Source organism: Tursiops truncatus, chromosome 17, assembly GCF_011762595.2.
Source record: "Tursiops truncatus isolate mTurTru1 chromosome 17, mTurTru1.mat.Y, whole genome shotgun sequence".
Taxonomy (NCBI): Eukaryota; Metazoa; Chordata; class Mammalia; order Artiodactyla; family Delphinidae; genus Tursiops; species Tursiops truncatus.
This window is the reverse complement of record NC_047050.1, coordinates 71,523,899-71,538,633: the sequence shown is the minus strand read 5'-3', so window position 1 is coordinate 71,538,633 and position 14,735 is coordinate 71,523,899. Positions and strand designations below refer to the sequence as shown.

At 44.7% G+C, this 14,735-nt stretch overlaps 1 long non-coding RNA gene across 2 annotated transcripts in view; it reads right to left on the bottom strand.

The window, feature by feature from the left end:
• LOC109549446 (uncharacterized) overlaps positions 1–14,735 on the bottom strand; it is a 282,692-nt gene that overhangs the window by 143,240 nt on the left and 124,717 nt on the right. For both annotated transcript variants that reach the window (XR_004522725.2, XR_004522726.2), the window contains exon 3: positions 14,242–14,312. This is a non-coding gene — a long non-coding RNA (uncharacterized lncRNA). The remainder of the gene's footprint in view (positions 1–14,241; positions 14,313–14,735) is intronic.

Here is a 14,735-nt window from a genome sequence, read left to right as displayed (position 1 = left end):
CCTGGTGGACTAATGGCCACATATAAATGAAGGAGAAGTAGAGCCCAAAAGCCTTCCTCAATAGGGCCTAAAGATGGCAGATTTCACACAAACATTCATACAAGAATGCCCTAGAGGGGCTTCCCTGGTGGCGCAGTGGTTGAGAGTCCGCCTGCCGGTGCAGGGGACGCAGGTTCGTGCCCCGGTCCGGGAAGATCCCACATGCCGCGGAGCGGCTGGGCCCGTGAGCCATGGCCGCTAAGCCTGCGCGTCCGGAGCCTGTGCTCTGCAACGGGAGAGGCCACAACAGTGAGAGGCTCGCGTACCGCAAAAAAAATGTATGTCCTAGAGTCATGGACAGCATGACCCTCATCTCATACACACACACATACACACACACCCCATACACACCACATACACACATATACCCCATACACACACACACATACACCACATACACACCACATACACACGTATACCCCATACACACACACACACACACACACACACACACACACACACACAATCATATGCCAAGTTAAAAGACTGGTGATGAGGAAATTATATTCAAGCCTCTAGAGCAGACTTTCTCAATCTCAGCACTATCAACATTGGGGACCAGATAATTCTTTGTTGGGGGATCTGTCATGGGCGTTGCAGGGTGTACAGCAGCATCCTGATCTCTATCCACTAGATGCCAGCAGCCCCAGCCCTGCCAACTGTGACAACCAGAAGCGCCTCCGGGCATTGTCAATACCCACCTCTCTTGAGAAGCACTGATCTAAGTGATGACTGACAACACTTCAGGAGTTTGGCTTTAATTTTTTTTTAATGTTGTTTTGGTGGCATCCTCTGTTTGACTGGAATAGTACTCAATGTTTACCTCCAGTTCCCCTAAAAAAGGAAGGTGTATATTTTTCAACTTATAAAGCAAATCGCTCCCGTGATGAACGGTGCTTCTGAGAGGTCGGCAGTTTCTTCCCTCTGGCCAACATCACTGAGTCACATCCATCCACCCAGAGCTAACACGCATCTTGTTTGAAAGCAAAGCCAATAAACAAATTCAAAGATGTCCAAAGGCTGCTTCGAGAAATCCCATCCTGGCCACTGAGTGACTGAAATACAAGGCCGATTCTCAGAACCTCCTGAGAAAACCTTGTAAAGATACATATTTGTAAGTCCTGTCCCAGGGATGAGGTCCTGGTATCTGTGTTTTAAAGAAAATTTCTCTCTAGGACATTGTGGTGATTAGACAGGGGTGGGAATCATGGTCAGAGTTGGAATTCTTTGTTCTTATTCAGGTTAGGAAGGTGAAAAATCCAGGAGATGGATGATGGTAAGAGTCGCACAGCAATGTGAATGTACTCAGCGCCACTGAACTGTACAGTTAAATGTGGTTAAAATAGTATGTCTTATATTAAAACAATAAAATAAAATTCATCATTGAAATGTGCAAAAAAAAAGTCAAAATTGTTCTGTTCTTACTGTCCCCTGTGACTGCAGCAGTGGGTAATTTACTGACGCACAGATTAACATGGGCATTTTCTGCAATCATGCATGATATCCAGATTTATTCACTCAAAGAGCCACTTTATAACTACAACTTGAGAGCCACTGTTATTAGTCTATGTCTGAACAGCTAAAACGGGTCGATTCCTGCTAATGCAACCGAACTTGGTCAACCGTTCCTCCTAACACAGTCATGGTCATGCCCTAAACAATGAAGAGGATGTGCGGCCCTAACAAACCCCTTACTCGGGTAGTACTTGAAACTCCTCCAAACACACCAATCAAAGAGGGAACACCAATCAGGAAATCAGGAGACTTCCCGATTTTCTGTAGTCCTTGCCCTGCCACTCATGAACTGTCTGACCTTGGACAAGTCACTTCACTTCCCTGGGCCTCAATTTCCTTGTCTGGAAAATCAAATTAAATACTGATGACTAAAACAGAACTTAAATAGATTACATAACTTGCCTAAAGGTAGAGCTAGTTAGAAGCAGAACCGAGATGGAAACCCAGGTCCCCTTCTCATGCTTCTCTCCCTTACAGACACTCAGGTTGCCCCTCTGCTTGCACTGAGCAACTTGCCTGGGTTACGGTCCTCTTGAGATTATTTCTTCAAAAGACTGAAGAGACCTTGAGGACTTATATTTTAACCCCTATCTGCCCCTAAAGCAAGATGAGAAGTTGGACATTTCCTCTTCTTGGACATTTATTTTCTTCCTCTGTTAATAGAGTGGGTTTGACTACATGAATGAGAAAGAAGTAATGTGGTCATGAGCTCTTGTTACTTATAGCAGACGCAGCAGATGCTGTTTGTTGCTCACCCAGAAGCCGCTCTCCCCACTCTCTCCCTTGCTAACGGACCCCCGTTTTTCCCATCATGACCATATGCCAGGCCCATGTGATGGCCCAGGATGACTCCCAGGATGCTTTGCCAGATGCTCACTTTCCCAGAACCCCTTGCAGCTAGAAGTAGCCATGGAATCCAGTTGTGATGAAGGAAGCACAAAGTCTGAAGAGGAGTTTCTGAGGAAGCTTTTGATTTCCTGGGGAAAGTGACAGACAGGGGAGCTTGCTGGCTCTGCCCCTTCACCTGGACTTCACTGTACTCGTGGTCCCCGGAGCAGCTGCAGACATCTTGGGAAATCCAGGAGGCAACAAGCATGAAGAGAAGACTAAGGGTGGCAGAGGCGAAAGATAGAAGGAGACGGAGTCCTCGATGACATGGCTGACCTGCCTGACCATCCCCAGAAGTGTCTCCTCAGGACCTCTTGTTAAACAAACGTTATATGTCCTCGTGGTTGAAGCAACTAGGTTATTTAAGAATTCTTTAAAGTTACACAAATGCAAACATCTGTTTGCTTTGCCTGGGGCTGGAACTGTATCTATTGATGTGGTCATGGTGATCATCTCCTGCTGATCAGAAGCTCTTACCAGTAGCCGCATGTGCCTTTGAATAATAATAAACAGTGAAATGAATTGCTTTGTAATAAATGCAGTTTGTTTGGTAGACAGAAACCCTTCTAAATATAGAGCTCCTGAAGGAAGAAGAGAAATATTATAAAGGAATCTTTGGTGGTGAAAGAGAAAAAGAAGGCCACCATTACTGTGCCAGCTACTGTTTGTCACATGCATTCGTTTTTGAGCACTTACTCTATGCCTAGCAGTGTGCAAGGTGGTGGTGCCCATGAACAAGACGGGCAAGGGCTTGCCCTCGTAGTGTTTAGGGACAGTGGTGTGACAGGCTATTCAAGAAGGGATTATTGCGAATATTAATAACACACATACCTTCAAGTTACACTTAAAAGTATCATCATCTGTGGAGACACTAGGTTTAGCAAAGGGAGTATTTGCAAAGTAAAATAAAAATTTCACTTGATTACCAAAAAAGAAGAAGAGATTATAGATGAGAGGTAGGCTACAAAAGAGGAAGCAAGGTGCTGTACAGAAGCTCTAACAGCAGAAGGAGCCAACTCCTTGAGAAGGTCAGGAAGGGTCTTGCTAAGGAAGCAACATGTCAGCTGACAGCTAGAAAGTAAGTAAGAGTTAACCTGGAGTGGAGAAGAGCATATAAAATTCCAGAGAGAGGGAAGGCTTAAATTCACTCCTCAGAACAATCCTGTGCTATAATATATGAAGAGAGATTAGCATTTCCATTTGTAGCAGTCAGTATAGGCTAGGTTATGCCATGGTAACAAACAATCCAGAAATCTTTAAAGGTTTAAAGCAAAAAAAGTTTATTTCTTACATATCCATCACAGGGGGACAGGGGTTCTGCACACTGTAATTCCTCAGGAACCCAGGCTGATAGAGGTTTCATCTAGATCCATACTTCCACAATCACAGAGACAAGGCAAAGAAAACATGGAAAGCCATGCACTGACTCTAAAGCTTTAACCTGGAAGTGTCAACGTCACTTTTGCACACCTTCATTGGTCAAAGCAAATCACATGATCACAAGTATAATCGCCCTGTAGGAAGGGGCATCAGTGATATATTCTACCCCCCCATTGTACAGATGGAAAAACAGAGGTTTAAAGAGATTCTATGAGGTGTTCAAGGTCACTCAGCTAGGAGGTGGCAGAGCAGAGATTTGGAATCAGGGTTTCCAACTCAGTCTAGAGCACTTTCAGCCAGAGATGAATTGAAATGCCTGGAAAGGCTTGGAAGTCCTATAGCAGATACCCAAGGAGAACACCACACTTCCTGGGCAAATTGGACTCTGCATGCTGGCCCCCCTAAGCAGACTGGTAACCATGGTGCCCATTCAGAGATGTCTCCTTCCAGCCAGCTTGGCCAGCAGAATAGAGAATGTGGGCTCTCCAGCCCATCCTTATTGTTCTGTGGCATTCAACTCTCTTCAATCTGCTGCTTTGAAACTCAAAGACATCTGTGGGTCTGTGCTGCCAGCATGGGCCCCCCACCCCCTCCACAGGCCCCTTCATCTTGGAACAATGGGTTTTTCCAGCACAGAAGGCTGCCGTCACCACCTCAGCTTGTTCCCAGTGTGATTTCTGGCTTCTCACCTCCTCAAGGATGAACTACCACTTCAGTTTCTCAATCCTAGCAGCATCTTCTTGGTCTCTGTCTCTGATCCAAGTCCAGACCAGGTAACAGTCACACACACACACACACACACACTTTAGACATTTGTGAGGCTTACAAGCCGTGATCTTGGCTAATGTCCGCATGTGTGGTGGCGAATTGTTTCCTCCTCTAAATGTAGTCAAGGATAATCAAAATATCTAAGGAACGCCTGTGAGACTTGAGTGACCCTTTTAAGATAGCATGATGGACACTTTAAAAGCTATTGAAGTAAATTCTGTTTCTGAAATAAACTCAGTATTGCATCCTGCATCCAGTCGGTCAGAAAATTCTATTGGATCTGCCTTCAAAATGCATCCACAGTCTGACTGCATCCCACTAGTCCTCAGACCAAACCCGGGTCCAGGCCACCATCCTCTCCCCAGTGGACTCCTTGTCTCTTCCTGTCTTTGCTCCCCTGTAGTCAGTTCTCCCCATTGATTCAAATCATCAGATGGAGAGAGTCATTTTTCTGCTGCAAACCTCTGCATGGTTTCCGTCTCCATGAGAGTGGAAGCTGCAGTCAGTAGAGTGCCATGCTGGCCTCTCGTGATCTGTCCCCGTGGTGTCTCTGGCCTCCTCTCCCGACACTCTCCTCTCTCTCACCCCCCAGCCGCGCTGGCATCCTGGCTGACCTTGAACACTCCAGGCCCCACCCTGCCAGGGCCGAGGGGCCTCTGCATTCATTCCTTTTTCTGTCACATTCTCCCAGGTGCATGGCGCACACCTCACCTCTGAGCCTTTGCACACATGCCGCCTTCTCTGTGGGGGGTGCCTGTCCCCACCCCCACCTGCTTAAAATTGAACCACTAACCCCAACTAGCCCAGCCTTATGCTCCCTACCCTTTCTCTGCTTTGTTTTTCTCCATTGCACTTGTCACCATCCAACATATACTATGTCTGTTATATGGTTTATAATCTGTCTCTGCCCATTCGAACAAAAGCTCTATGAGGACAGAGCTGTTTGTCCCTTTTTATTCACGGCTGTAATAACACTGATCATGGAACAGTGCCAGGCACACAGTCGGAGCTCTGTGAATATTTGTTAAATAAAGGAATTCCATGAGAACCTTATGGCAGATCACCTTAACCATGACCCTTCCTGAGCCAGAAAAGAAAGAACACTGCAGTCTCTCCAGCAATGGGATGCACAGGCTTTGGAGGGAAGGAGAGCTGTGTTTGAATCCTGGCTCTGGTACTTGCTGCGTGAGATGCTAAGGGAAAGTTACCTAATACCTCTGAGCTACCACGTCTCTGCAAAATGAGACATTATTTCTCGAGGGTGTTCTGAGGAATAAACGAGATGATGCATGTGGAGCATGTAACACAGTGTCTGGCCCGGAACGCACACTTGGGAACTGGCAGCATCGCTTCCTAATTATCGCACGACAATGTCGAGATGCCACACAGCCAGCGGCTCTCTCACTTGCCCAGCGCTGGCTCCGGTGAGCTGGTCTCGCAGCCCTTGACATTCAAGCTTTGCCTCCACAAAGTTACAAATTGTCGTTAAGACAGGGATCTTCAGGGATTCTGACAAACAGTCAAAATCACATGGTTAAGTTTCAAACACCAAGGTTTCCTGAAATATTCATTCACATTGGAAAAAGAAGCAATGCAGTGGAAAATGATGAGAAAGACTCGAAGGAGATTTGTAGAATTAAACAATTTCAACTAGCAGGGTCCATGCAGAATGTCCATTCCTGACCCAGATGTACAGATTCCCAAAAGAGTCCAGCAGGGTCTGGACAAGTGAGGTCCCCCAGGCCCATAACTCTGGGAGAGAGCATGTCCTTGAATCGTGTGCCCTCAGCACCCAGCTTGCCTCTAGTCCCAGCCCTACCGGCCAGTGGGCTAGAAAGCTGCCAGTGTGCTCTCACAGTGCCCCCGTTGGGACGATAAACTACAGAAGCTCTAGCTAATCTCTCTCTTCTCTTTCTTTGGTTGAAGCCTGCACTATTCATAGGGTGCAAGACCCCCAGGTTCCATCCCAGCTCACAGCGTACATCTGGATCAGCAGTGGCCACTCAACTTCAGATTGGCCACATGTGCACAACCTGCCTTCGACCAGGGTAGACCAGACCCCCCAGCTGCCGTCCTGTGCATGAAATATCGCAGACCTAACCCCTGGAAACCCCTCTCCCTCAGCAGCGGCACATGTATAAATCGCAACCTGTCTCTTGCCCTTCTGTGAGCTGGTCCAGCACCCACATGCCTGGCAAAGCTGTGACTCTTCTGTCACTGCTGTGTTGGAGTTTTCAGAGGCACAATGAGGCCAGCAGATCAGCAGCTAGGTCAAGCGTGAGGTTCACGGGAACGTGCACGCGCTTGAATGCCAGATGCCCTGCGATTAGTACACTGACTCTACTCTCACTGGCTCTGGGTTTGTAGGCAAATCTAGCTGCTTCCCTTTCCTTATGAGGAAAGGCAGTGTTGAACACAGTTCAGGGCTGTTATGAAGAAAAGAAACAGTGTATACAAGAGCTTGGTACAGAGTGGACAACTGTAGCATTTTTATTATCTTCTAGAATATCTTCGCTTCTATCCCCTCTTCTCCAGCTGGTACTTGGACTATGGCAGTACCCACCCTGGGGGGCTCCCTGCCTGTAGGCTTGCCCCTTCCCATCCTTCCTCCAATGCGGCCAAAGAGATGTTGCTTAAAATCTAGACACAACTATGCTACTTTCCTGCATAAATCTCCACAATAGATAATAGAACACACTTTGTGAGTGAATGTGAAGAAGTGGACATTGACAGAGAAAGCAGAGCAGAGCTGAGGGAACCTAGTTTTCTAAATACCTTCCAAGGACTTGCCCTCATGGGTCACTGCCAGAGCTTGCCACAATTCTATCTTCCACGGATTATTTGATTCAACAAGCATCCACTGAGCACTTCTTCCACGGGAAACACTGCACTAGGTGCTGAGAATACAGCCATCCCCCAGATAGTTCACAGTGTCAGTTACTCCAGGTCAGAAAATATTAAATGGAAAATTCCAGAAGTAAACAATTCGTCAGTTTTAAATTGCATGCCATTCTGAGTAGGGTGATGAAACCTTCCTCATTCCCAATCTGCCCCACCTGGATCCCCACCCATAGGCATCGTCTGCTCCTGACATCCAGCCATTGCCCTCATCCATGACCCAGGGTCACCGGGAGCAGATGATCCCCTCTCCGACGTATCGTATCATCAGAAGGTCAGTAGCAGCCTAAGGCTGCATCACAGTGCCTACATCATTCACCTCACTTCCTCTCATCCTGTAGGTATCTTATCATCTCACGTCATCATCAGAAAAAGAAGGGTTAGGGGACTTCCCTGGCGGTCCAGTGGTTAAGACTCTGCGCTTCCACTGCAGGGGGCACGGGTTCCACCCCTGGTTAGGGAACTAAGACCCCGCATGCAAAAACACAAAACAAAACAAAAAGAGCAAGGAAGTGAGTAGAGTACAATATTTTGAGAGAGAGACCACATTCACATAAATTTTACTATAGTATATATATTGTTATAAATGTTCCATTTTATTAATAGTTATTGTTGTTAATCTCTCAGTGTGCCTAATTTATAAATTAAACTTTATCACTGACATGTATGTATACGAAAAAACATAGTATATATAGAGTTCAGTGCTATGCCCGGTTTCAGGAATGCTCTGAGGGCCTTGGAAAGTATCCCTGCAGATAAGGGGGGCTACTGTACAGAAGTGAGGAAGGTAAATTCCCTGTCCCCAAAGTGTAAGAGCCTAGAGGTCCACAGGTAAATGTCGAGGTGCCCTGAGGCATCACAACTGTAACAGATTAGGAGCTCAGCGGAGGGGGTCGGTCAATCCACTAGGGATGTTCAAAAAGCATCTTCATGGAGGTGATGCTCTGTGGTTGTAGGATAACGTCAGCCCCCTCCTTGAGAAAGCAAAAGGTTCATCAGAAATGTGTCTTCCTCGAAGAAGAGAATCAGCTTTTAATTAAAAGGAGCCTGTGAGGCGAATCACTTGGATTAAAAGGACTTTGTTATTCAGATGCTGGGCTGTAACATGTTTTAGGGTACGTTGATAAGGAAGCAAGAAATGCTTTTGCATTTTCTAAACCTAAAGCAACAGGGAACCCTGCTGCTATTTCATCACACTCGATCTGTGAAGGGTGGGTTAACAGGTGTTCCCACACAGAGAGAACAGGGTGGTCATTAGTTCTGAAACCCCAGGGTTACTCAGAAGCCTCCATCGCATTTGCTGAACTCTCAGCTCCGGAGCACCAGCCCCCAGAGCTCTCTCAGAAGGTCAGTAGCAGCCTAAGGCTGCAGCAGGAATGGGCTGGGGTCAGGCTTTCACACTTCCAGCAAAGTCCCCAAGGCTTTCCAAGGCAAAAGGTGCACAGGTCACACTTTGAGAACTCTGGAAGAGGGGGAAGGTGTAGCATGGATGACAGCAAGGCTGTGTGGGATCACACTGGTGTCTTCAAGGACTGGCAAACAGTTCCAAATGGGAGGCCAGGGAGTTCAAGCTGGAGACCACAGCTGGGGGTGGGGTGGAGGGGACCTGGGAGCCTCCACGGAAGAGAATGGAAAAGATGTCTCTAAAGAGATATGGGAACATATGTATATATATAACGGATTCATTTTGTTGTAAAGCAGAAACTAACACACCATTGTAAAGCAATTATACTCCAATAAAGATGTTAAAAAATAAATAAATAAATAAATTTAATGCCGAGCAGTGTGGTTCAGCAGCTTCCCAGGAGGGGTGGGGTCTCCCCTACAGCCACAGTACATCACCCCTCCCCCAGCAGAGTTCAGATCCCAGATCCCGTGAGGTTTCTTGCTCACTTTTTTTTTTTAACATCTTTATTGGAGTATAATTGCTTTACAATGGTGTGTTAGTTTCTGCTTTATAACAAAGTGAATCAGTTATACATATACATATGTCCCCATATCTCTTCCCTCTTGCATCTCCCTCCCTCCCACCCCCCCCCCATCTTGCTAACTCTGGAGGCCCACATTGTCACAGAAATGTATGTGGTTATTCTGAATCAGAAGCCTCTCTCCCTTCCAGCCCTCCACAGCCCTCTTTCCCTGGATCGATGGGATTAGAAACGGCTGATTTAATTAGTCCAGATGCAGCTTCACTTTATTACTTTCTCATTTACAGTGAAATAATGGGGAGCAAGCAAAAGGAATTTGTCATTATCTAAGGAACCGACAGGGCTGCTGAGGATGCCAATTTCTCGACTGAGCTGCAGCCCTTAGCTTGAGGCAGACCAAGGAAGTCACTGCCTTTCCAGGAAAATCAGGATTTGTGACAGTTTGTGGAGTCCCAGGACCTCAGGGTTTCTAATAATCACCCGAGGGACCTGAGCGGGAAATCCGCTTCTGCTGCTTTCTGTGTGACGATCGACAGGTCGCTGACCTCGCTGACTGAACCTCCAACGCATCTCTGCATTTGAATCACCTCTGGAGAATTTCTACATCAGGATCCCAGTGATGGTGATTCTTTGGGTCTGTGGGGGGCCCAGAAATCCGCCTCCTTAGACGAAGTTCAGGTGATTCTGATGCACGCTGACACTGAGAGCTCCTCAACTGTGCATATACAGCCTTTGGTCCCAATGGACCACCCGGACCTCATTGCTTATACTCACCCTCACATGCATCATAGGTGTTGGCTGCAGAGAAATTCTCACCAGCGTCCAAAGGCCCCATCTCTCCCCACTTCCACCTACACATGCTATCCCCCCTGCCGAGGGTTTCCTTTTCCTTCTCCACCACCACTTCTTTCTCCAAATGGCAAACTCTCTCTCCCTATAAAAGCCCCAAGCAAGTATTACCACCTCCATAAATCTCACCCTGATTCTCAGAGACAGACCCTCTCACACTGTCCCCTGTGCTCACAGAGCATTTTGTACAGCTCTTCGTAAGAGTACACATTGAATTACATATACTTTTTTCAAGTCTTCACCCAAAACAGATCATGAGATCATTGGAATTATATTTTGTTCATTCCAGTATCCCCCAGAACTCAGAAAAGTGTCTGACACCCAGTGGGTATTCAAACGTGTATGGCTGATGAGAGAATCAATCCATCAGTCAATCAGTCAATTCATTGTGAGCCAATCTCATTGTCTATGAAGCCCCAGCTCTCAGCTTAGGAATGATAAAATGTATAGCTGTCTAAGTGATGTGATTTCAGAGAGATCAATAACTCACTCGATGCCCCAAAATAGCTTCCCTCAAATCCTGTTATGGTGCATGAAATTCTCACCATTAGTTTATACTCATTTAATTCAACAAATATTGATTTTGACAAGAACTGTACGAGATCAACTTGAAATTGTAGTTGGACCCTGTCTAGCATCATCTGAGAGAAGCACTGGAGAGCTACTCTTCATACGGAGGCAAATACTTAACCGTGGAAGGTTTTCAGGAAGAGTTTCTGGCTCTTGGAGAATTGGTGGCCCTACTTTCTGAAAGAAGGGACAGCATGGGAGGAGGAACAGATGAAGTGGGTAAAGGGGATAAGGAGTTCACTTAGGGGCATCACTTGGGGAATCTATGGTACGTTCTCGGAGAAGGTGGCCGGTAGGTGATAAGATACGAGCCTCTGCAGCTCAGAGGAAAAGTGTCCTGGGATTTTATGACTGAGGGAGTCACCCAAGCATAGGCAGGTCCAGAGCATGCGATGGAGTAGATGACGTCACACAAGGAAAGGCTTCAGCATAGGAAGGAAAGACAGCCAAGGACCAAATATAGGGAAGATCTCATAGTGGAGAGAACTTAAGGCACCTGACATCTGGCTAAGCTCTTAAGTATAATATCATCATCTTGCTCGATTACCATTTGCTGAATGAATGAATAAATAAAGTGAGTGGATGAATTTTGTGCTGTAAATACTATCATTTCCATTTTCTTTTTATTTATTTATTTTTTATCTTTTTTTTAATGGAAGTATAGTTGATTTACAATGTTGTGTAAGTTTCGGGTGTACAGCAAAGTGATTCAGTTATATATATATCTATTCTTTTTCAGACTCTTTTCCCATATAGGTTATTACAGAATATTGAGTATAGGTCCCTTCACTGTACAGTAGGTTCTTGTTATTATTTCCATTTTCTTGGCAGGGCAACTAGAGCTTAGGGAACAAAATGACTTAACAGAGATTATACAACAGAGGCAGAGCAGAAATTCAAACTTAGTTTTGTCTGACTTATTCCTTTCTTCTTTACTGCCTTCCTTTGTGTTAAATAGATATTTTCTAACCTAATTCTCCTTAAAATCCAGCTCAGGATTACCTCCACACGGAAGCCTTCCCTGACTCTGTCTTTAATCTAGCCCATGACCAAATTGGAAGACTTTTCCTGGGTTCCCACTGCCAAAGCAGAAACAACTCCAGACTACCAGGTACTCAAGGGCAGTAATCATTCCATCCTCATGTGGAGCTTAGCACATAAAGGACTTCAATAAATGTTTATTTAGGGGTAAAGATTGGAAGTAAATAGACAATTACAATTTTGTGTGCTTAGTGCTAAGATGAAAAAAGCACAAGGTACTGAAGGACCCCGGGGAAAATGGTCCCAACTCAGACTTGGGGTCAGGGCAACCTACCTAGGGCACAACAGATGAATAGGAGTTAGTCTATCAGGAAAGAGGGGATAATATACTAGGAAGATGGATCTAATATAATGTTTCCCAAAATAGGGAGTATGTGCCACCAGAGGAGACAATTTTAGGTAGTGTGGGGAGAATCTTTCTTTTTTTATTTCAATAGTTATACATTTATTTTCCTGTGCATTAGAAAAAGAAATATGCATACACACATACACATGTGTTCAGTACATTAAACCCATGCTTTTGCACCTATAGTAGTTAAGGTAAAACCTACTTTTTAAGTAACAGTTAATCTTTAAAATAAATATTAACAAAATAATGGTACAGGTGGTACCGGACTATGGCAAAACTGTGAAGGTGATACTTGAGTACCTGGAGCTTTGGAAACACTGAGCAAAGGCAGGGAGGTGTGAAACAGCACGAAGCACGTAAGCGCTACAGGCAATTTACACAGATGGAATCGTAAACTAGATGGGGGAGTGCTGTGCGGACAGTTCTGGGTGCATTGGAAGGGACCACATCATGCAAGCCTTCAAACACTTGCCAAATAGCTTGGGATTTCTCCTGAGAGCAGAGCAACAGGGGGAGGACAGAGTCAAGGAAGTTGCCAGGATTTTTGTTTAAGCAAAAGGGACACTCAGTGCCACACTTCAAGAGTCTTGAGAAACGCCTGCCAGCTCAAACAATCAGAGATGCAAGCCAAGATAAACCTACAGTGATGTTCATTGTAGCATCATCTACGATGGCAAAAAACTACAAACAAGCTAAATGTGGGACAAAAGATTGAGTACAAAGCAGCAGCTCCATGCATGAAGGGTGCAGCCATCAAAGTTGTTTTCAGAAATACACAATAACGTGGGAGAAATGTTCACACGTAAAGTTACGTGAAAGATGTAGATACAAGTCTGTATATTCGGCAGGATATATACATACATATTCATTACAGGAAAAAACCTGGAAGGATATACACACACAAATACACACATATATATTATAAATATAACAGCGTTTAGAACTGTGGCATGCTTATAATTTTTTTAAACTTTCAGATTCTCTAAAATTTCTACCACAAATAGTATTTCATTTATTTATTTTTCTTTCATTTCTTTGATTTCTTTTTATTCAGGGGGAAAAAGAAGCTGTTTTTAAGAAGAAAAAGACATTTTCACCAAGGTGGTGCCGAAAGAAAGCCCTTGCTCTGCAAAACAGAGCCCAAAGCAAAGCTCCAAAGGCCAAGAAAGCAGTGATAAAAGGCGTCCACTCAAAAAAAAAACCCACATGTCACCCACATTCCATCAGATAAAGACCCGGCAGCTCTCAAGGAAGCCCAAGTTTAAAAAAGCCCCTCCGAGAAAACCATAATTCAAAAACAGTCATGTACCAAAATGTTCATTGCAGCTCTATTTACAATAGCCAGGTCATGGAAGCAATCTAAGTGTCCATCGACAGATGAATGGATAAAGAAGATGTGGCACATATATACAATGGAATATTACTCAGCCATAAAAGGGAACAAAATTGAGTTATTTGTAGTGAGGTGGATGGACCTAGAGTCTGTCATACAGAATGAAGTAAGTCAGAAAGAGAAAAACAAATACCATATGGTAACATATATATTTGGAATCTAAAAAAAAAAAAAAAAAATGGTCGTGAAGAACCTAGGGGCAAGACGGGAATAAAGACACAGATCTACTAGAGAATGGACTTGAGGATACAAGGAGGGGGAAGGGTAGGCTGGGACCAAGTGAGAGAGTGGCATGGACATATATACACTACCAAACGTAAAACAGATAGCTAGTGAGAAGCAGCTGCACAGGGAGATCAGCTCGGTGCTTTGTGACCACCTAGAGGGGTGGGATAGGTAGGGTGGGAGGGAGGGAGACGCAAGAGGGAGGAGATATGGGGACATATGTATATGTATAACTGATTCACTTTGTTATACAGCAGAAACTAACACACCATTGTAAAGCAATTATACTCCAATAAAGATGTTTAAAAAAAAAGGAGGGGAAAATGGATACTACTTAACAAAAATCTCTAAGGACAAATACAAAACTAATGTAGGGCTGATATTCAGCTGGTTCTTACCATAACAGCCAGGCACGTTGTCTGTTCTTTTCAGTTGTTCAGTCTGTTGGTAAATATTTCGAATATGACTCCTGAAAATAATCAAACAGATTCATTGCTGTAGTGGATAGAAAATGGATGGATGGGGTTCAAAGGCACTATGTAGACTTTTTATAAATCTTGATATTTAATCACTGTGTTCCTCTTCAAAATAAATGAAACAAATAAGTTTTTAAACAAAAATAAATAAATAAAATTTTTAAAAAATTAAAAAGCCCCTCCGAGAGGAACAAACTCAACCATTATTCTATCATCAAACTCCCCTGACGACGGAGTCGGCCATGAACAAGATCAAAGACAACTACATGCTCATGTCCACTGCAGACATCCAGGCCAACAAGCACCAGCCCAAACAAGCTGTGATAAAGCTCGATGACCTTGACAAGCCAGGGTCAATCTCTTCATTGGGCCTGACGGAGCGAAGAGGAGGACATTCGAGTGGCCCTGGATGCTTG